The 22,087-nt window shown below is 42.1% G+C and overlaps 1 long non-coding RNA gene across 1 annotated transcript in view; it reads left to right on the top strand.

Moving 5' to 3' along the window:
- Positions 1-5,955: 5,955 nt before the first annotated feature.
- The window catches only part of LOC131279973 (uncharacterized), a 48,304-nt gene continuing 32,172 nt past the window's right edge, over positions 5,956-22,087 (top strand). The window contains exons 1-4 of the long non-coding RNA XR_009187491.2: positions 5,956-6,078; positions 6,288-6,330; positions 6,437-6,528; positions 6,965-7,278. This is a non-coding gene — a long non-coding RNA (uncharacterized lncRNA). The remainder of the gene's footprint in view (positions 6,079-6,287; positions 6,331-6,436; positions 6,529-6,964; positions 7,279-22,087) is intronic.

Raw genomic sequence — 22,087 nt, forward strand, 5'->3', positions numbered from 1 at the left:
ACTTTCATTCATCTTGTTCTTGTGCCTGTAAACAGTGTCGATGGGGCCTTTTGATTGGATAGAGTTAAGGGACCTTGATTAGAGCACTTGATTAGATCACCTTTGATTGAACTCTGTCAGTGAGGCATGACACGGGTTGGGTCTCAGCCCTCTTGCTGTGTCTTATATAAACTAAGAACACACAGACACACATGGAAAAGGGTGCTCTGCCGGAGAGAGGATTCCAGGTTTGCCTACAGCTGCAGAAAGATAGAGAAGCCCCAAGAGGCTCAAGGAGAAGAGGCCCAGGGAGAGAGGCCTTGTTGCCCAGAGCTGAGCTCCAGGAGACAGTAGAGAGAGGCTGGCAGACCCACCATTTTTCCTCACCATGCGGCAGGACTCCAGGATCAGCTAGCACCCGACCTTTGCTGAGTAAGTATCTCTGATGATGCCTTGATTTTGACATTTCATGGCCTTGGAACGGTAAGATTTTCCCCTAATAAAATTCCCATTATAGGGGAGCAGATGTAGCTCTGTGGTTGAGCACCCACTTCCCATGTATGAGATCCTGGGTTCAGTCCCTGGTACTTCCTAAAATAAAGAAATAAATGAATAAATGAATGAATAAATAAATAAATAAATCCCATTATAAAAGACAGCCCATTTCTGGTACTTTGCATTGGCAGCCTTTGGCAAACTAAGACACCTGTCCTGACACATAGTAGGTATGTGATTGGGCAAGTACTTTAGCGCCTATGAGCCTCAGTTTCCCCATATATAATGTGAATAATAACACCCCCTTCATGTGGTGGTTGTGAGAAATAAATACTGAACATAAAAAACCCAGCATGGAGTAGGTACACAATAAAGAGTAGCCAAATTAAAATATGTTTTCTTAAATTAAAAAACTGCATGTTATGATGTCCTGGCACCAGAGTTCCCCAGGGATTGAGAAACTTCCTTGTTCTTCAGTTTTTGGGAGAAGACCAGGTGCTTTGTTGAGGGTGAGGGTGGGTGCAGAGGCAAAAGTAGGTTAAGGTTTGGAATGGCTGATAATGGGGACTGGAGAGGGAGTGTCCCAAGGGAAGGGCCAAGATCAAAACGCAAAGTTTCTTTATGGTGATTGTTTTCATTTGCTAAGTTGCTTAAAGCAAATACTATGAAGAGTTCAGCTTGAACAATGGGAATTTATTAGCTTCCAGTTTTGAGACCAAGAAAATGTCCAAATAAGGTCAGCATCAAGGCGATGCTTTCTTCCCATAGACCAGCTGCCGGCCATCCTTGGCTCCTTTGCCACATGGCACGGCAATGGCAGCATCTGCTGGTCTCTCCCTTTTCTTCCACATTTTAGTTCAGCTTCTTGCTTCTGTGGCTCTCTCTTTCTCTCTCATTCCATTTATGAAGGACTCCAGTAACAGGACCCATCCTGAATGAGGTGTGTCACACCTTAGTGAAGTACCCTCATCAACAGGTCCTACTTCCAGTGGGTTCACACACAGGAATGGATTAGATTTAAGAGCATGTTTTTCTGAGGTACATAGAGCTTCGAACCACTAGAGTGATGGTCAGGGGGCTTCCGATCTTGACGAATGTCAAGATCAAGGAGAGCGTAGGGGTTTTACTGGGCAGCGCACAGAGGACCAGACTGGAAGAGGATGTGCAAGGGAATCAGGAAAGGGGCTGGTGTGAGTGGTGTAGGAGTCAAGAAAAATGCCGTCGGTTGGCTGACATGCAGCAAGGGCTTGAGGGATACTGTGCAAGAGCATCTATCCTTCCACTCCATAGTCACAATACTGTTAGGAAAGCAGAGAGCCTTCATTTCCCCATAATTCAGCTTAATCTCTGTTTAGAGATACACTCTGCCTGTGGAGGATGTCTAATCTCAATAATTTTTGAGATGTGGAGTTATACCTAAAGTTGAGGTGGAGGACTTGGAGGAAATTAGCTAGAGACATGGTGTTGGTCACTGACCTGACTGTTGAGGCCCACAGCTCTCTTTGGAGCAAGGAATAAAGAGAGATTTTTAAAGTCATTTTAAAACAAGTTTTTTAATCAAGAAGACAAAAAAGTCTTAGCTGCGTATGCATCCAATAATAACATCAAAATTTGTGAAGGCGAAAGTGACAAGCACATAAACCCACCACCATGGCTGGTGATGTCAGAAGTCCTCTCTCAGTAATTGATGGAATAAGTGTAGAAAATATCAGTAAGTGTAGAGAAAACCTGAACAACACTGTCAAACAACATGAACGAATTGACATTTATAAAACACTACACCCAACAACAGCAAACTATATACTCCTTTCACATGCACATGGAATATTCACCAGGATAGACCAGGAGTTGGCTATGAAACAAATCTCAACAAATCTTAAAAGATTGGAATCATACAGAGTATGTCAATTGACCACCCCAAAATTAGGTTAGAGAGAAATAACAGAAAATTATCTGTAAGAATCCCTGACATTTGGAAATTAAAGAACACACTTCTAAATAACCAGGGATTAAAGAGGAAATCACAATCAAAATTAGTATTTGGAGCTAAATTAAAATGAAAACATGATATAAAGAAGTTTAAGGGATGCAGCTAAAGCAGCGATCAGAAGAAAATGTAGAGCATTAAATTCTTATATTAGAAAAGAAAAAAAAGGCCCCAAATCAATGGCCTAAGTTTTCACTATAAGAAGACAGAAAAGGAAGAGCAAATTAAAGCTAGAGAAAGTAGATGGAAGGAAATAATAAAACAGAAATCACTAAACAAAAAATGAGCAATTAAAAAGTAGTTTTTATAAAAGATCCTCTGAAGGGAGCTCCTCCGGGAGCCTGCACTCTTCAAGGATAATTACTCTTCGCAGTGGAGAAGAGCAAGCGACCTCGGAGCAAGCTGGATGCCACCCCGGAGCCGCGAGCTCCCGGCTGCGTCTGACCGCGGAAGCTGGCGGTGACTGCGAGCGGGCCGTGCGGGACGTGACCGCGGGGGCTGGACGTGACCGCGGGGGCTGGACGTGACCGCGGGGGCGGGGCGTGACCGCGGGGGCGGGACTCGGCAGTGCCCCGCCCACCTCCGCTTCCAGCGCGAGGGCTCTCCCGCCTTCCGCTCCAGTCCTGTCCTCTTCTGACCAAAGAAAGTGCTGGACGGAGGATAAGTGAGAAAACTGCGAGCATGAATAATATGATGAATGAACTAGAGCTAATAGACATTTATAGAGCATTACAGCCCAAAACAGCAGGATATATTAATACATTCTTTAAGCGCTGGTGGGTCTTTCTCCAGGATAGACTATATGTTGGGACATAAGAAAGAGCTCAATAAATTTAAAAACAATGAAATTATACAAAATACTTTCTCTTATAATGGAATTTAGTTGGAAATTAATAACAGGCAGAAAGAGGGACAATCCACAAATATATGGAGATTAAACAATTCACTCTTTATAATCAGTGGGTTAAGGAAGAAATTACAAGAGAAATAAGTAAATACTTCAAAGAAAATGAAAATGAGAACACAACATACCAAAACTTACGGGATACAGCAAAGGCAGGGATGAGATGGAAATTTATAGCCCTCAATGCTTATTTTAAAAAAGAAGGGAAGCAGATGTGGCTTACGCAGTTGGGTGCCCACGTACCACGTGGGAAGTCCTAGATTGTGTTTCTGTGCCTGGTAAAGGAGATGAGCAAGGTAGCAGGCTGGCTCTGGCAAGCTGACCCAACAAGATGATTCAGGGAGATGATGCAACAAATAGACACAGTGAGGAAACCCAATGAGAGACACAAGAAGCAGGGAGTGGAGAAGGCTCAAGTGATTGGGTGCCTCCCTTCCATATGGGAGGTCCTGGTTTCAGTTCCTGGTGCCTCCTAAAAAGAAGATGAACAGGGAAGCGGACTAGGCCCAATGGATAGGGCATCCTTCTACCACATGGGAGGTCTGCGGTTCAAACCCCGGGCCCCCTTGACCCGTGTGCAGCTGGCCCATGTGCAGTGCTGATGCGTGCAAGGAGTGCCTTGCCACGCAGGGATGTCCCATGCATAGGGGAGCCCCACGTGCAAGGAGTACGCCCTGTAAGGAGAAGGAAGTGCAGCCTGCCCAGGAATGGGACTGCACACACAGAGAGCTGACACAACAAGATGACGTAACAAAAAAAAACACAGATTCCCATGCCACTGACAACATCAGAAGCGGACAAAGAAGAACACGCAGCAAATGGACATAGAGAACAGAACTGGGGCAGGGGGTGGAGGGCAGGAGGCAGGGGGCGGGAAGGGGAGAGAAATAAATAAAAATAAATCTTTAAAAAAAAAAAAAGATGAACAGAGAGCAGACAGCGAGCACAACCAACGGGGGAAGGCAATAAGTAAATAAATAAAATAAATCTTTAAAAAGTAAAAAAGAAGAAAGAGCTAAAATCAAAGACCTAACTGCACATCTAGAGGAATGAAAAAAAGAACAGCAAAGCAAGCAGAAATAAAAAATAATAAATATTAGAGCAGAAATAAATGAAATGGAGGGGGAAAAAGTTGGTTCTTTGAGAAGATCAACAAAATTGATAAATGCTTAGCTAAATTAACAAAGAAAGAAAGAAAGAGAAAAGATGCAAATAAATAAAATCAGAAATGAGAAGGATAACATTACCACTGACCCAGCAGAAATAAAAGAGATCATAAGAGGATACTATGGGGAAGCGGATTTGGCTCAACGGATAGGGCGTCCGCCTACCACATGGGAGGTCCAAGGTTCAAACCCCGGACCTCCTTGACCCGTGTGGAGCTGGCCCATGCACAGTGCTGATGCGCGCAAGGAGTGCTGTGCCACACAGGGGTGTCCCCCGCATAGGGGAGCCCCACGCGCAAGGAGTGCACCCCTAAAGGAGAGCTGTCCAGTGCAGAGAAGTGCAGCCTGCCCGGGAGTGGCGCCGCACACATGGAGAGCTGACGCAGCAAGATGACACAACAAAAAGAGACACAGATTCCGGGTGCCGCTGACAAGAATACAAGTGGACACAGGAGAACACACAATGAATGGACACAGAGAGCAGACAACTGGGGAGGGGGATGGGTAGGGAAGGGGAGAGAATAAATAAAAAATAAATCTTAAAAAGAAAAAAAAAGAGGATACTATGAACAACTATATGCCAACAAACTAGGCAATGTTGATGAGATGGACACATTTCTGGAAACACATGAACAAACCACACTGTCCCTAGAAGAAATAGGAGACCTCAACAAACCAATCACACATAAAGAAACTGAAACAATCATCAAAAACTGCCCCAAAATGAAAAGTCCAGGGCCAGAGATGGCTTCACAGGTGAATTCTACCAATCACTTAAAGAAGATCTAATACCAATCTTGTTCAAACTCTTCCAAAAAATTGAACAGGAAGGTATGCTACCAAGCTCATTCTATAAAGCCAACATCATCCTAATACCAAAGCCAAATTAAGGTATTACAGAAAAAGAAAATTATAGACCAATTCTTTTCATGAATATGGATGCAAAAATCCTCAACAAAGTACTTGCTAACTGAATCCAAAAACACATTTTAAAAATTATGCAACATGAGCAAGTGGGCTTTATACCAAGTGGGGTTCACCATAAGAAAATCAGTGAGGCTAATTCTATTCTTAACTTTCTAAGGACTCGCCAAAGTTTTCTACAGTGGCTGCACCATTTTACATTTTCCTATTTCTCCACATCCTCTCCAGCAGTTATTTTTGTTAATAGTAGCAATTCTAGTGGGTTTTCATTTGCATTCCCTGATGATTAATGGCTTTGAGCATCTTTCCATGTGCTTTTTTGCCATTTGTAGATATCTTCTTTGGAGAAAGGTGTATTTAAGTCTTTTCTTCATTTTTTAATTGGGTTCTGTGCCTTTTCATTTTTAAGTTGCAGAAGTTCTTTATAAATTCTGGATATTAAACCTTTATCAGCCATGTGGTTTTCAAATATTTTCTGCCACTTGCTGAGTTGCCTTCTTTTTACTTTTTGATAAAGGTCTTTTTTCTTTTCTTTTTCTAAAGGTGTCAGTGGCTGGGGATTGAACCTGGGACCTTACATGTGGGAAACCAACACTCAGACACTGAGCCACATCAGCTCCCAAGTTAGTTTTTTCACTTGTTTTGCTTGTTGTCTGTTTGTTTTTCAGGAGGCACTGGGAACCGAACCTGGGACCTCCCATGTGGGAGGCAGGAGCCCAACTGCTTGAGCCACACCTGTTCCCTTGGTAAAGGTCTTTGATTCACAAAAGTTTTTCATTTTGATGAAGTCTCATTTCTCTATTTTTTTTTCTTTTGTTGCTTGTGCTTTCAGTGTAAAGTCTAAGAAACACCGCCTAACACGAAGGGTCCTGAAGGTATTTCTTTATGTTTTCTTACAAGAGTTTTATAGTTTTAGTTCTTATGTTTAGGTCTTTGGTCCATTCTAAGTTAATTTGTGTATGTGGTATCTTTTGCATACAGCTATCCAGTTCTGCCAGCACCATTTGTTGAAGAGACTCTTCTTTCCCCACTAACTGGACTTGGCACCCTTGCCAAAGATCAGTTGGTCAAAGGTGTGATTTCCTCCATCTTTTAACTAACCTTTTATCTTTGATTTAGATTCTAATTTTAGGAATAATCATGCCCTGTGTTCATGTAGCAGATCACAAAAATGTTTCTATTTCGTCCATGTTACTGCATTTTACATTCATTGAGTGCATCTCATATACATTAGGTCATTTAATCCTCTGGACATGTTTTTTTTCCCCTCTTATTTTAAGAATGAGGAAACTGGAAGTAGCAGAGGGGGAACCAAACCCAAGTCTCTGACGCCAAAGTTAGTTCTCTCCGTGCCTGTGGGGACGTGGACAGGGGCTCGCCTTTTCTCAGGTGCGGGTGAGAAAAGTGAGGCAGTGAGCAGCCCACGTTCCATGAGAGTCGCTGGCAGGACAGGCCCGAGAGGGTTCTTATGGTTCCCACATGACTGTCTGTTTTCGTCATTCTTCGTAGGAAGCCATTGTCCCCGAAGTGCTTTGACTATATTGTCGTGTGGTAACAATCTCCCACGTATTTGAAGCTGAGGGCAGAAAACATGTTTGTTACAAGTAAAAGTGCTTCTCCTGGGACCCTGAAGACTTTTTCCTCAGAGAAAGCTCCTCTGCGGCCTTCACCATCGCTAGCCTGGGCTGGCAGTTTCAGCTAATGACTTCCCACTGGCTGTGGTGAGAGTCAGGAGTCCTGGCTGAGCAGCCGGGAGTTAGGCCTCCTGTGCGGGATCAACGCTGTCTCCTGCTGTTCCGGTGTAGAAAAAACGTTGACAAAAGGTGAGCCTGTTAGGAGGGTAGGGTTTGGTCTTGGTTTGTTTTTGTTTTTATTTCCTTCTTAATGTAAAAGTCAGGTTTTAAATCTGATTTAAGATCATTTATCGAAAGATACATTATAAGTGAATCTTTTATGTCTGGAAGAAAACTTTGCTTAGATGGGATGACAGAAGCCTCTTATTCACTTAGCAACAGATCAATATTTACCTAGTGATTCATTTTTTGTTCTCAAGAAGTATTTGCTTTTAGTGAAACCAGTAAACTAAAGCCCAGTTCAGAGTTATGGGAAAATCTAAAAGGCGATACAAATGTCCATTTTTCTCTGAATAAAAGAAGTAATACATAAAAAAGGTTATTTAACTGTGTCCCAGAACACAAGAATATTTATGGGAATACAAAACTATCCAGCACCCAAAAATGTAAAATTCACAGGCATCCAATCAAAGATTGCAAAATGCAATGAAGAAGAAAGAGAAGGAGAAGAAGGAGAAAGAAAAAGAAAAAAGAAAATACTCATACTAAGGATAAAAATCAACCAACTAAAACTGACCCAGAACTAACAAGTGTTAGAATTGTCACACAAGGAGAGTAAAATAATTATTAGTGCATTCCATATATTTTAAAAGTTAAGTAGAGACATGGAAGATATAAAAGCTTCCAAATCAATCTTCTAGAGATGGAAGCTACAATGTCTGAGATGAAAAATATACTTTTCCACAGGGAAAAGAGAAAACAAAAATGAAAAGTGAATGAGTGAGCTATGGGACAATTTCACATGGCCTAATATATGTATAATGAGGGAGAGCAGAAAAAATATTTGGAGAAATAATAGCCAAAAATTTTCCAAATTTAAAGAAAATCCTAAACCCACAGTTCTAAGAAGCTTAACTTACTCTCAAGCACACACATACACACACACACAAACATTGAGGCATGTCAAAATCTAATTGCTTAAAACCAGTGAAAAACAAAAATTTAAAAGCAGTCAGAAAAAACAGACATACTACACACAGAGGAATAAAGATAAGGATGACAGCAGAATTCTTTTTGATAACATTGCAAGCCAGGAGACAGCAGGCAATACCTTTTGTATTAGTCAGGGTTCTCCAGGGAAACAGAATTAACAGGAGATACCTGTCAATAGTGTGCAATTTTAGAAGAGTCTCTCACATGACTGTGGGGATGCACGAGTCCAGGTTCCCAGGCAGGCTGCAAACCAGGGGCTCTAATGAAAGTCCAGTGAAGGTCCTTGATGAGTTTCTGGGAGATGTTGGCTGTCCAATGACGAGCTGGGAAATTCTCTCTGAATGCTAAAATCGCTTCCCCTTTAAAGGCATTCAACTGATTGGATAAATCATCACTCGTTGCTGATGGCAATCTCCCTGACTGATGTAAATATCAGTAAAATCACTGGACCAAAATCGATAACTGCCCTTGTATTACAGTTAGCCCAGTGCTGGCTGAGTTGACACATTAGCCTGACCGTCACACCTTTAAAGTCATGAAAGGAAAAAACAAAACAAAACTTTCAGCATCAAATCCTATACCCTGCAAAAATATCTTTCAGGGAGCAGTATATGAGGTCCTGGGTTTGATCTCCAGTACCTCCTAAAAAACATACAAACACACACAAATCTTTCAAAGATGAAGGCAAAATAAAATCTAAACTAAATGAAATGCCAGGAAGTCTTACAGGAAGAAGGAAAATTATATCAGTTGGAAGTATGGATATACAGAAAACAATGAAGATAACCAGAAATAGTAACTACATGAATAAATACCTAAGATTTTTTAGGTATTTAAATCTCTTTAAATATTTTTAAAAGCACAAAAAGGAATATTGTGAACACTCCATATCAATAAATCCAACCATCTATGTGATATGGACAAATTCTTTAAAATATGCAAATTCCTAGAACTGATTCAAGAAGAAATAGAAAATAAAAATGGAATGGTGCTGTGCCTATCATCAAAATAGAACTTATAAGTTAAAATCTTCTCACAAAGGAAATGCCAGACTGAAATGCTTCACTGAATTCTATCAAACATTTAAGGAAGAAATAATACCAATCCTATACAAATTATTTCAGGACATAGATAAGGAGGGAACACTTCCCAATTTATTTTATAAGACCAGCATGACCCTGATACCAAAGCTAAAGCTATAATAAGGAAAGGATGCATATGCCAATATCCCACTTAAACACAGATGCAATATTCTTGGGCAAAATATTGGCAATTCCTCTTTTTTATCACACTTATCTCTATTTGACATATTTTATATTTGTGTGTTTTTTATTGCAAGTTTTGCATCACAAGCGGAATACAAATTCCCTGAGTGCAAGGATTTTGTTTTGTTGCTGCTGTCCCTCCATATTACCATCTCAGTACCTAGAACAGTGCTTTACCAAGACCGGATGCTCAATAAATATTTGTTGAATGATTAAGGTAAGAGTGGGTCTGTAGATTTCAGGATACACACTGTTGCACCTGTGATCTCAAAAAAAAATTTTGTCTATACATTTTTTAAACAAATCAGAGTGAAGAGTCCTGGCCTGTTCTTGCATCGTTCTATTTTAAAATGCAACTAAATGCATGCCATCAGTTTATTAATAATGATTCAGATTATATCAAGTTTGACTATTCCCTGGCTACAGTTAATATATATCCTAGAAAATTTGATTAAAATATGCATTGTTTCTAAGCAGCCTTTCACATGTTGAGAATAGTTTAGATTTTTAAATGTCCTAGTCAAAATCTCAGCAGGTTTTATTGATAGAAATTGACAAGCTGATTCCAAAATGTATTTAGAAAATACAAAGAATATAGAATAGTCAATGCAATTTTGAAAAAGAAAAATAAAGGGCTTAAAAGAGAGTGTAATAGTAGCATAAAGATAGAAACATATAACAGTGGAACAGAATAAAGTCTGGGGAAAGACCCATAACTATATGGTCAATTGATTTTTTTACATATGAGCCAAAGGAATTTAATGGGAAAAGGACACATTTTTTAATGACGCTGGACTAGCTTGGTAGATTAAGGGAAAAAATGAGCTTTGACCTTCACCTCATATCATATCAAAAATTTACTTCAAAATGGATCACAGACCAAATATAAAGATGTCAAAGCAAAACTATAAACCTTCTAGAAGAAAATGTAAGAGAAAATTTGAGCAAAGATTTCTTTGCTAGTACATAACAAACATTAACAATAAAATAAAATATTGATGAAACTGACTTCACCAAATAAAAATCTCCTACTCTTAGAAAAACATCATTAGTAAAATGAAAAAGGCAAACCATAAACTGGGAGAAACTATTTGCCATGAATATATCTTCAAAGGCCTTGAATCATTATGTATAAAGAACTCTAAAAGCTCAATAAGAAAAAAAAGAACAAACACATTTTCATAGAAAATTCACAAAAGATATATGAATAGTCAATAAGGTATGAAAAGGTGTTCAACATCGTTACACATCAAAGAATGCAAATTAAAACCACAATGGATACCGTTATGCTCCAACTAGAATGGTAAGGATGTGAAGCAACTGAACATTCATATAATTGCTAGTGGAAATACAGAATGGTAGAAGCACTTTCTAAACAGTTGCCTTGTTTCTTATAAAGTAAATATTTGTTTCCTATACAACCCATCAATCTCACTTCTAGGTATTTACCCATCTACCCCACAAAGAGTATGAATGTCCACAGCAGCTTTGTTTGTAATAGTCAAAAACTGAAAACAATTCAAACATCCATCAACAGAAGAATAACCAAATTGTCTCATATCTATAAAGTGGAAAATCACTCAGCAATAAAAAGGAATGAATTACTGATATAACAACATAGATGAATCTCAGAAACATTCTGAGTGAAAGAAGCAAAAGGAATACTATATAATATTATATTGCATGTACATTTTTTATGGAATTCTAGGAAAGACAAATCTAGAGTGTCGTGAAGTTTACGTGGCAAAGAGACTTCAAAATGAGTAGGGAGGTCGTCAGAGGGGTCACGCTTATGCACGTCTCAGCAGGATCCCAGAGACACCCAAAGTAGATGCAAGCCCAGGTACTGGTGCTCCTGAGGGCTACGGAGACCCACAGGTTTTATGGTCATGGCAGATGGCTCTGGAGTTCAGTGCCTGGTCAGTGGGCCCCACTTTGGAGTTTGTGCTCCTGAGTGTGATGGAGTTGTACTCAGATGTAACCTTTCTACACATGCCTCTTCTGTCACTTTTACTGAACCTGTGGTTGGCTCTGGGATTGGTGTATACTCAGGAGACTTGATTCTCTGGACTGTCCATGCACCAGCTGGGCCCTAAGCCTCAGCAGAGTTGCAACTCCTACTCTCTGGTTCGTTGGACTTACCCAAGTCAGCTAACAGGGAGGTGAGGATGGTCAACCACCACACCAGGGAACCGAGAGTGCCTGTAACTGCAATGAGAAGAATTGCATCCATCAACCATGTGGGATTTAAGTCCCCTCTCGATTTAGAGGTAGAGTGGACATCACCATCCCAGGGTCCACAGGATGGAGGAATAAAATATGGATTAGAGTGGACTTACTGGTATTCTACTAAAGAATTTTTGTGACTCTAGCAATGGAAGAAGTTATATCATTGATGTGGAGACAGTGGCCATGGTAGTTGCTGAGGGCAAGGAGAGAGAAGAAGAGATGTGATGTGGGGGCATTTTTGGGAATTGGTGTTGTCCTAAATGATATTGCAGGGACAGATGCTGGACATTATATATTCTGCCATAGCCCACTGAATGAAATGGGGGAGAGTGTAAACTACAATGTAAACTATAATCCATGTGGTGCAGCAGTGCTCCAAGATATATTCACCAAATGCAATGAATGTGCCACAATGATGAAAGAGTTTGTTGATGTGGGAGGAGTGAGGTGGGGTGTAGGGTATATGGGAACCTCTTATATTTTTAATGTAACATTTTTTTGCCATCTATGTATCTTTTTTAAAAAAAAGAATTAAAAATAAAACAAAGCTTAAAAAAGTTTTAAAAGGCAGCGGACTTGGCCCAGTGGTTAGGGCGTCCGTCTACCACATGGGAGGTCTGCGGTTCAAACCCCGGGCCTCCTTGACCTGTGTGGAGCTGGCCCATGTGCAGTTCTGATGCGCACAAGGAGTGCCCTGCCATGCAGGGGTGTCCTCCACATAGGGGAGCCCCAAGCGCAAGGAGTGCGCCTCATAAGGAGAGCCACCCAGCGTGAAAGAAAGTGCAGCCTGCCCGGGAATGGTGCCGCACACATGGAGAGCTGACACAGTAAGATGACGCAACAAAAAGAAACACAGATTCCCGTGCCGCTGACAACAACAGAAGCGGACAAAGAACGCAGCAAATAGACACAGAGAACAGACAACCGGGGTGGGGGTGCGGGGAAGGAGAGATAAATAAATAAATAAAATCTTTTAAAAAAAAGTTTTAAAAAATGATTATGGTTAATATAGTAAGGAAAATAGATAATGAGAAGGAGAATTTCACCAGAGCATCAGATTCTATAAGAAAGAACCAAATAGCAGTTGTAGAGCTAAACATAATAAGATAAGTGAAATTAAGAGTGCAATAAATAGGGAAGCAGACTTGGCCCAATGGATAGGGCGTCTGCATGGGAGGTCCGCAGTTCAAACCCCGGGCCTCCTTGACCCGTGTGCAGCTGGCCCATGCGCAGTGCTGATGCATGCAAGGAGTGCCCTGCTATGCAGGGGTGTCCCCGCGTAGGGGAGCCCCACGTGCAAGGAGTGCGCCCCATAAGGAGAGCCGCTCAGCATGAAAGGAAGTGCAGCCTGCCCAGGAATGGTGCCGCACACACGGAGAGCTAACACAGCAAGATGATGCAACAAAAATGAAACACAGATTCCCAGTGCCACTGATAAGGATAGAAGCCGACAGAAGAACACACAGCGAGTGGACACAGAAAGCAGACAACTGGGGGGAGGGAAGGGGAGAGAAATAAATAAATTTTTTTTAAAAAAAGAATGTAATAAATAGATCTAAATGCTGAAAAGGAATAATGCAGGAGAAAGTATAAACTACAATGTAAACTATAACCCATGCTTAGTGGCAATGCTTCAAAATGTGTTCATCAATTGTAACAAATGTACCACACACACTAATGAGGGATGTTGTTAATGTGGGAAAATGTGGGAGGGGTAGGGAACAGGGCATATGAGAATCTCCTATGTTTTTTTAATGTAACATTTATGTAGTCTAAGTATCTTTTAAAAAATAAAAACTTTTAAAAATATATATATATCAGGATCAAAATGGTGAAATGAGAAGCATCAGGGCTCCATGCCTCCACAGATACTTTATTAACAATCAGCAAGAACTGGCAGAAACATCTTTCTCAAAGCTCCAGAAAATAGTTAAAAGACTGCAGTAATAGGGTATGTGCTGAATCAAGAAAAAGACTACTTAAAATGGGTAGGCGCAGCGAGCTGACGCAACAAGAAAACGCAACAAAAGACACGAGAAAAACACAATGAGAGACACAACAAAGCAGGGAGTAGAGGCGGCTCAGGCGATTAGGTGCCTCCCTCCTATAGGGGAGGTCCCAGCTTCAGTTCCCAGTGCCTCCTGGAAAGAAGACCAGCACACAACGAGCAGACACAGCAACTGCAAACAGTGAGGAGGTGGGGAGAAATAAATAAATAAATCTTAAAAAAAAAAGGTAGGATGGGGAGTGGATGTGGCTCAAGCAGTTGAGCACTTGCTTCCCACATGGGAGATCCCGATGCCTCCTGAAAAATCAAAACCAAACAACAAGTAAACAAATGAAAAAACCAACTCAGGGAAGCCAATGTGGCTCAGTGGTTGAGTGTCAGCTTCCCACATATGAGGTCCCAGGTTCAATCCCTGGTCCCAGTACTTCAATAAAAAAGAGTGGTAGGATATCCTGGAGCCCTGGCTGGCCCCTCCCTTACCCCTCACAGGCGTCCACAGGCTTCCCGTGGCTCCCTGGTTCTGGTTCCGGAGGGAACAGAGTAACCCTTGTGCACATGCGGGGAGCAGGTATGTCTGGCCCAATCTGTCTCGTAGCAGCCTGAGAGACTCGCTGTCCCAGAGCTTGCCACGTGGGCAGAAGGTGGGTTACCAAGCTTTCCTGCAGAATGCAGTGGGAGAGCAGTGGAGCAGGAGAGGCACGCTGCCTGTGGCAAGGCACTGCCGACGGAAGGACAGGTGAGGCAGCGCCTGAGACTGAGAGGAAACTGCTTCCTAGAGAAGAAGGGACATTTCCATCCACATAAATGGAGAAATTCCTGGGGCCAAATACACACGTGCAAGACAAGATCAAGTGCAGAAAGGACCAGGGGAAGCCCCTAAGCTTTGGCCTGGAGCATTCGGACAGGCCAATCTGCAAACACTGGAAAAGATGTCTTCTTGTTGTTGCTGTTAGCTCCCAGCATTCAAAAAATTCAAGGAAATCTCTGCCTTCACACTAGCTGTATATAAGCCTAAGGAGCAGACACCTCGGAGTAACTTCCTGCAAAAATATATCAAAATACCAAAATGCCCAGGTTTCACAAAAGGTTACAAAACAAAGAAACAGGAAGCTATGGTCCAGGCAAAGGAGAGAATGAAAGCATTAGAAGTCATCAGTGAAGAGGATCAGTCCTGGGGTGTTCGAGAAAAAGATTAAAAAAAAAAAAAGTCCTGAATATGTTCAAAGAGAACTTCCAGAGAGACACTGGACGCACTTCTCTCCCAGAAAAAGAGCTGGAGGACAGGCAGAAATGACCTGGGAAAAAGTCTTCTAGGACTTAAGACACCAGGCAAAGGCTGGACACCACCCAGAAGAGAGAGGGACACAGGAAAAGAAAAGAGAACCTTTTTTTTCTCAGTTTTTTTTTTAATCTTTTTTTTTTTTTAAAGACACATGGATCACAAAAAATGTTACATTAAAAAATATAGGGAAACGGACTTTGGCCCAGTGGTTAGGGCGTCCGTCTACCACATAGGAGGTCCGCGGTTCAAGCCCGGGCCTCCTTGACCCGTGTGGAGCTGGCCCATGCGCAGTGCTGATGCGCGCAAGGAGTGCCGTGCCACACAGGGGTGTCCCCCGCGTGGGGCTACGCGCAAGGAGTGCACCCATAAGGAGAGCCGCCCAGCGCGAAGGAGGGAGCAGCCTGCCGAGGAATGGCGCCGCCCACACTTCCCGTGCCGCTGACGACAACAGAAGCGGACAAAGAAACAAGACGCAGCAAAAAGACACAGAAAACAGACAACCGGGGGAGGGGAGGGGAATTAAATAAATAAAAATAAATCTTTTAAAAAAATATATATATATAAGAGGTTCCCATATACCCCAGACCCCACCCCACCCCACTAATCCCACATCAACAACCTCTTTCATCATTGTGGCACATGCATTGCATTTGGTGAATACATTTTGGAGCACTGCTGCACCGCATGGATTATAATTTGCATTGTAGTTTCTACTACAAAAAAGAGAACCTTGAAGGGAAAAGTCTGTAAGTAAAAGCTGCAGGTGCAGCTGCTGGTGCCCTTTCCTCCACCCTCAGAGAAGACAGCTTTGAGCCCTCTGGCCTCTGGCCAGTGACTACAGACAGGGGGAGGTGCAGGGTTCCACTGCCCCAGGTAAGATGAGAAAAAAAGGAGGGATGCAGCCTAAGGCTGACCCAGCTTTTGTCCCACGAATTTGTTCTGCTGTGTCCCAGGAGCCCTTCTGGGCTGGGCGGGGCCACACCATTGTTTGCCCTGAAAGTCGGCAGGGAACTAAAGAGATCCGACCTTCTCAAAAACCCTCCCTGTTGACCAGAGGACAGTGGTTGTTGAGGACAGCCGGGAAAAGGGAGGCAGCTGCAAGCAAAGGGAAGAGAACAGTTTCTGAGCAAGTTTGATTATGTGAATATCTGAATAGTTCTAAGGCAGCACCTTCTGTCACATTGTTCCAACCACGGTTTGAGCTGAAAGGTGTGTCAAAGAGTGTCATCTGCTGGCAGACAAAGGAAGTGCATTCAAGGAAACCAAAGAAAATAAATGACAGACTTTTTTAGGCCTTTCCAGTCTCCCTTGCCAAGGGCCTTGGAAGTGAGTCTGCAACCCAATACTGGGTTCTTGGCCTGGATTTGAACAACTGAACATGGACAGTCCTAAGGAGCTAAGACAGGTTGAACCAAGACTCAAAGAACAGCAGTAACACACGGTCACCCACCACTAAATCCCTATGCAAGAGACAGAAATTGAACATCAGAGTAAGCTCACCGTCATAATAAGATGCCTAGACATTAGCCCAAAAAATTACAAGCCATACAAAGAAAATGGAAGAAATGGCCCAAGAAAAGAAATAAATCAAGCCCCAGATGAGACACAGGATTTCAGACAGCTAATCAACAAGGTTCAGACAAATCTTAAGGTTCATACAAATCTCCTAAATCAAATCAATGAGCTGAAAGACATTTTGGCTAAAGAGATAAAGAACATCAAGAACAAGTGGTGTAGCTCAAGTGGTTGAGCACCTACTTCCCATGTACAAGGTCCCAAGTTCTTTGTTTCAAAACAAAGAAACAAACAAATGAGAAAACCAACTCTCATTGGGGAGCAGATGTAGCTCAGTGGTTGAGTAGCTGCTTCCCAAGTATGAAGTCCTGGACTCAATCCCTGGTACCTTCTAAACAAACAAACAAACATTAGATTCTAAAATATTTTGTGGTGAAAAAACACAACATTGTGATTACACTAAAAACCATTGATTATACACTTTGGATAGATTGTATAGTATGTGAATATATCTCAATAAAACTGCTTAATAAATATCTAAATAATTGTGCAAGAGTAGCCAGAAATAACAGCTATGTACAGCAGGGGAAGCATAGAGAGACTGAAAAGTGAATAATTTTATTGTTTGTCTGTCTATTTTATTATTATTATTATTGAAATAATTAAAATACTCTAATAATGACTGAGGTGATGAATGCACAACTGTGTGATTATACCAAATTCCATTGCTTGTACACTCTTACACTTTGGACTAATCATATGATTAGCATATGCTTTATTAATGTGCAATAATAAAATTGATTTGTTTAAATAAAAACACATTAGAGGTATACAACAGCAGACTCAAAATCATAGAAGAAAGAATAAGTGATGTTGATGACAGAACAACTGAAATTGAAGGGAGAGAAGAACAAAGAGAAAAGAATGAAAAATATGAACAGGGCTTAGGGAGTTGAAGCGTAAAGCATAACAACTTACATGGGAGTTTCAGAAGGCGAAGAGAAGAGAAAGGGGGCAATAATGGCTGAAAACTTCCCAACTCTCATGAAAAGAAATGAATTTACATGTCCAAGAAGAATAAATCTGAATAGACCTACTCCAAGATATAAACTACGCAGAATGTCAAATGCCAAAGAAAAAGAAAATTCTGAGAGCTGCAAGGGAGAATAAAACCATCACATACAAGGGACACACAATAAGTGTGTGTATTAGTCAGGGTTCTATTTCCCAACAGAATCACCACTAGATATCTGTAAATAGTATGAGAATTTGAGTTTCTCATGTGACTGTGGTGATGCACATGTCCAAGTTCCACAGGCAGGCTGCAAACCAATGAAGGTCCTTGATGAGTTTCCAGTAGACATTGGCTGTCCAAAGACAAGCTGGGAAATTCTCACTCAATGCTGAAATCACTTCCCCTTTTAAGGCATTCAACTGACTGGATAAAATATCACTCATTGCTGAGGGCAATCTCCCTAGGTCATCATTGGTGTAATCAGCCACTTATGCAGTAAACTCTCTGCTGACTAAAACCCATAAATGTCCTTGTATTACAACTAACTCAGGGCTTGCTTAACCAGACAAGCCAAACTGCACACAATTACCTGGCCTAGTTGACACATTAGCCTAACCATCACAGTGTGGATTTCTCATTAGAAACCATGGAAACAAGAAAACAGTGGTAAATTTGGGATACCAAAAGAGAAAAATTGCCAGTAAAGAATTCTTTATTTGGCAAAATTGTTCTTCAAATATGAAGGTGAGTTTAAAATATTCACGAACAAACAGGAACTAAGAGAGTTCCTAAAAAGAATCCAGCTTTGCAAGAAGCACTAAAGGGAGCCCTAAGGACCAAAAGGAATGATGAGAGAGAGGGGTTTGGAGGATAATGAAGAAGAGAATACTACCAGAAAGGATAACCAAAAGGGTAAAAAGACAGAAGAAATAAGATATGACATATGAAAACCAAAGAATAAAATGGTGGAAGTAAATATTGCATTTAGAGTAATGTCATTGAAAGTGAATGGATTAAACGCCCCGTGATGGTTAGGCTAATGTGTCAACTCAGCCGGGTAATTGTACCCAGTTGTTTGGTCAAGCAAGCACTGTGCTAACTGTAATACAAGGGCATTTATGGACTTTAGTTACCATTGACTTTACTGCAGTGGTGAATCATAGATAGCTGGTTATTACATCAGTCAAGGAGATTGCCGTCAGCAATGAGTGACACTTAACCCAATCAGTTGAATGACTTAAAAGGGGAAGTGATTTCAGCGTTGAGTGAGAATTTCCCAGCTCATCTTTGGGCAGCCAATGTCTTCCAGAACTCATCAAGGACCTTCATGAACTTTCATCCGAGTCTCTGGTTTGCAGCCTGCCTGCGGAACCAGGACTTGTGCCTCCCCACAGTCATGTGAGAGACTCTGATAAAATCGCTTACTATTGACAGATATCTCTTGTTGATTCTGTTTCCCTAGAGAACCCTGACTAATACAGCTTGGTACCAGGAGTGGTTCTTGAGGAACGGAGTCTTAAACATGGGATGTCTGAGGTGGTTCTGGGAGCTTTGCAGTTGGCTCTCTAATTGGACTCAAGGGTACTGACAACTCCCTTTCCAATAATGAAAGGGGCTGCTAACAATCCATGGCATGAGTTGGCAATCGCGATATGCAAAATCTCATAACTGGATTTCCCTACTTCCATGATTATAAGAAGCAAGGATCTGGGTGGGAGTGTTTTCAACATCTTAACAGAGTTTTGTGGAGTTAAAAGGTATAATGATGTTGGCTGGCTCATCCTAGAAACTCTGGATACTGTTACAAAAGAAAGATGAGCTAACGGCTTCAAATCTGACACTTAAACACTATATAAATGATGCAAAGTTTCTATGTGTGCTCTGAAAGAAAATCTTGTCTCCTGTAGTCCCAGGCTCAAAATATCTGAGAACCAAACTCCGACTCTCATTGAGGAGAAGCAGAGTTACAAAGGAAACTAAAATCTCAACCCCACAGGGTTTCTGCAGTTAAAGTGAAGGCATTGATTGGAAAGAGTGGAACCCAGAGATTTGGGATGGAAATATATGGGATGATGATAATATTGGTGGGGACATTGGAACACTAAATTCTGCTGAGACTTTACCAGATAAGCCTGCGATGCCTGCCCTGTGTGGAGACCACACCATGTCAACCTCGTATCATAACCAGACTCTGGCCTGCCTCAGGGAGTCTGGACCTCCTCCCAGCCCTGAGGCATGTACCAGTAAAATTCCAGCATGCACTGCCAAGCCTCCAGTTTGCCCTGAGGAAACTACCTTCCAACCGGTGCCTGAAGAGGTTAATCTTGTCTCACCAGAAGAAAATGCAAGGGAATTCCCTGAGGTCAGTAGATGCATTTCTAATCCTTCTCCTTACCTACCCCCCCCCCCCACCTCTCTTGCCTTCAAGACCTATTACTAGACAAAATCACAACAAGCCCCCAAAGGAGAAATACAAAGTGTGACCCATGAGGAAGTAAGGTATACTCTAAAAGAACTGCATGAGTTTTCCAGCTTATATAGACAGAAATCAGGGGGATATGTGTGGGAGTGGATATTAAGGGTATGGGATAATGGTGGAAGGAATACAAAATTGGATCAGGCTGAATTTATTGATATAGGCCCACTAAGCAGAAATTCTGGATTCACTGCCATAGAGTGAGGGGTTAGAAAGGGTTCTAACAATTTGCTAGGGTGGCTGACTGAAACATGGACCAAAAGATGACCTAGTATGTCTGAGATTGAGAGGCCTGATTTGTCCTGATACACAGTAGAAGAGGAAATTCAAATGCTTAGAGAGATTGGAATGCTAGAATGGATTTACCATTTGAGACCTGCCCACCCACCCCAGGAATGTCCAGAGGACACACCTGTAACCCGGACTGTGAGGAATAAATTTGTAAGACTGACTCCATTTTCCCTGAAGAGCTCTGTGGTTGCTCTTCTCTGTAGTCCAGATATGACTGTAGGGAGGGCTGTGATGGAATTAGAATCCTTACACATTATGGGGATGATAGGATGTCAGTCCAGAAAAGTCAAGTATCAGCAGTTAATCACCAAAGACAAGGTGGGCGTGGCTACCATTATAAAAGGCAGATTTGGGAAACGGACTTTGGCCCAGTGGTTAGGGCGTCCGTCTACCACATGGGAGGTCCGCGGTTCAAACCCCGGGCCTCCTTGACCCGTGTGGAGCTGGCCCATGCGCAGTGCTGATGCGCGCAAGGAGTGCCGTGCTACACAGGGGTGTCCCCCGCGTAAGGGAGCCCCACGCACAAGGAGTGCGCCCGTGAGGAAAAGCCGCCCAGCGCGAAGGAGGGAGCAGCCTGCCGAGGAATGGCGCCGCCCACACTTCCCGTGCCGCTGATGACAACAGAAGCGGACAAAGAAACAAGATGCAGCAAAAAGACACAGAAAACAGACAACCGGGGGAGGGGAGGGGAATTAAATAAAAATAAATCTAAAAAAAAAAAACAAAAAACTACGAGATACCATTAAAATAAATAAATAAATAAATAAATAAAAGGCAGATTCAAAAAAGCCCTCAAAATAGTCTGACTGGCATCGGGTTATGGCATTGGCTAATACATCCTGGGGTACCTACAAATGAAATAGATGGGCAGTCTACTAAACTTCTTCTGGGTCTCTATAAACAGAAGAATTCTAGGTCAAGTGAACAAAATCCTAACTCAAATTACAGACGCAGAGAATCACGGCCCCTTAATCAATTCCCAAACTTGAGACAATTACAGACCCAGAGCCCCTTGAATGAGGAGACGGCCAGGTCCCCTTGGGGAAGGATCTGCCAAAATTTTATACTGTTAATCTTCCTCCCACTTTTCCCCAAGGAGACCTATGGCCTTTTACCAGAGTAACTGTGCATCAGGGAAAAGGTAATGATCACACATTTTGGGGATTATTAGACACTGGCTCAGCAGTGACATTAACTCCAAGAGACCCAAAACGTCACTGTGGTCCCCCAGTCAGAGTAGGGGCTTATGGAGGTTGGGTGATTAATGGAGTTTTAGCTCAGGTCCATCTCACAGTGGATCCAGTGGGTCCCCAGACCCATTCTGCGGTGATTTCCCCAATTCCAGAATGCTTACTTGGAATAGACACACTCAGCAACTGGCAGAATCCCCACATTGGATCCCTGACTTGTGGAGTGAGGACTATTATGGTTGGAAAGGCCAATTGGAAACCCCTAGAACTGCCCCTACTAGCAAAATGGTAAACCAAAAGCAATACTGGATTCCTGGAGGGAATTAGTGCCACCATCAAGGATTTGAAGGATGCAGGGATGGTGATTCCCACCACATCCCCATTCAACTCTCCTGTTTGGCCTGTACAGAAAACAGATGGATCTTGGAGGATGACAATAGATTACTGTAAACTTAACCAGGTGGTGACTCTAATTGCAACTGCTGTCCCAGATGTGGTATCATTTCTTGAGCAAATCAATATGTCCCTGGTACCTGGTATGCAGCTGTTGATTTAGCAAATGCTTTTTTCTCAAT

Source organism: Dasypus novemcinctus, chromosome 10 (genome assembly GCF_030445035.2).
Source record: "Dasypus novemcinctus isolate mDasNov1 chromosome 10, mDasNov1.1.hap2, whole genome shotgun sequence".
Classification (NCBI taxonomy): Eukaryota; Metazoa; Chordata; class Mammalia; order Cingulata; family Dasypodidae; genus Dasypus; species Dasypus novemcinctus.